The sequence below is a fragment of the Phalaenopsis equestris genome, unplaced genomic scaffold (genome assembly GCF_001263595.1).
Source record: "Phalaenopsis equestris unplaced genomic scaffold, ASM126359v1 Scaffold000174, whole genome shotgun sequence".
NCBI classification, from domain to species: Eukaryota; Viridiplantae; Streptophyta; class Magnoliopsida; order Asparagales; family Orchidaceae; genus Phalaenopsis; species Phalaenopsis equestris.
Genome location: NW_018164616.1, coordinates 1,921,656 through 1,923,773, shown reverse-complemented (window position 1 = coordinate 1,923,773; position 2,118 = coordinate 1,921,656).

The window sequence follows — 2,118 nt, the reverse complement described above, 5'->3', positions numbered from 1 at the left end:
ATATATATATATGTATAAGTGTTCGCCAGATCACAAATGATAAAAATCAAGAAATAAAAATAAATAAATAAAAAATAAAACTTGCACCACACTTTATCAAAATTATGTGATGCCGACAATAATAAGCCAAAACAAAAATTAAAAAAAAAAAAAAGCCGAAGACTTGACGATCGTCGATTGGTGTCAAGATTGCGTGGGCCCCGCAAAAGTGAGTCCGGAAATGGTCCCCGCCAAAATCTTTAATGCGCGCCGAATGGCTTCGGAAATTTGTAAATAATAGGGATTAAAAAACATTTAATGAAAGCCATCGTTCGGACAAATGCTTATCATTACTAAAAACTTTTAATTAAGAATCTGTTTTGGATGGCTTGAGTTTTTTTTTTTTTTTTTTTTAAGTTTTATTAAAAATGTATATTAAAAAAAAAACGGAACAATTTTCTTATATATACATCAACAATTTCTATAAAATAATAAGACAATGGTTTCATAAAATGAAGTTGTGATGATGTCCTGAAAGGCAAAAGATCATTTGGGTAAATTGTGTTTTGACAATTTATTCTAAAAATTGTGTTTTCAAACAGCTGAAATCATCATTTTTACACGTTCCTCGCTTGTTGCGGTAGCATCTTTTACTTTTTTTTAAAAAAAAATTTATAATAGCCAGCGGTTTTTCTTATAGCAGATTATTTTTCAGCAGCTTATCAGTAGCTTATTAATAAGCTGCAGCTGTCCCAAACTTAATACTTGTATTATTGACTTGCAATGTATTCCAAAATAAACTCTAGACAATTATTTTAGAAAAAGTTAATGTTTCTTTTTTTTGGAAGATTTGCATACAGACCACTCAATTTTTATGTATTTACTTATCTAAACACATAAAATTTTATTTTTTAGATTCATACCACCTTACCTTTGTATAAAAAAAGTCTTTTCACTTTTTAAGAGTTAAGAAGATGGTAATTTTTATGTGGTATGAAGTATTTGGATGACATAATTGTAAAAATCAAAATTCAGGTGCAAGAGAAGTAAATGCATAAGAGTTGAGTGGCATGTATGTAAATGCCACCTTCGTTTTAATGTGACATCAAGGACAAATTAAATGCTTTTTAAGTTGCTTTTGGATTTTAGGAATATAAGGCCAAAAATAAAAGAAAGAAGATATTCTTATATATCACTCATTTCTTGCATATTTACATATCTAACCCCCTAAAGTTTAATTTTTACAATCAGATATATTATTTTACCTATGCATGGAAATGTGTATTTTACGTGTATTTCACTTTAAAAATTAAAATGGTGGTATTTTTTATGTGATATGGAAGATTTTGGCGGTATAAATGTAAAAAATAAAATTTAGATGTTAGATATGCCATCACTTGCTTAACTTTTAATAAGAATGCAAAACCTCTTATCATTGTCTTTTTCTTCACAGTCTCTAGGAATGCAAATTATTTATTGTTTGATATCTAGTCTTTTCAAAATGTAGATGAGAAGAAAAAATTTTTTTTACAAGTTAATTTTGTGCTAATCTATATAAAAATAAAAAGTGGTAAGAAAATATTGTTAACATATAAGTTCTAGTGTTATGTGAAATAATGCGGAAGCATAGAAATTCTCACAATAATTAGACACAAATGATTTACGTGGTTTGGCGTTATGCTTATTTGGCTACGTCCACAGGGAGGAAGATTTCACTAGTACCGGATGGGAGAAAAAAAAAAGAAAAAACTAGAGTTACGGCTCACACTTCTTACCATGGCTCTCACCACATACTCTCAAAAGCCCTAAATCCTTTTTATAGAGGAAGAATTGGACATACAAGTAAATAAAACAAAAAGACTAAATTACCCCTAATTACAACTAAGTCATAAATACAACCATATTCATTTCATCTCTTACTTCTAAATAAGTGATGGATTACTAAATGAATTTCAAACTCCAATTCAGCTGCACCGAGAAGGTTACCTACGTACCCCTCTTCTGAAGGGATCAAGCCTCGCGTAGTACTTCAAAATGCCCAACTTAGAAATTTGTCCTGAGCTAAGATGTTCACCAAACTCCTATAGTAGGTGAGATTCTGCATTGGTAGTACCTTAGTGAGCATATCCGTTGGATTCT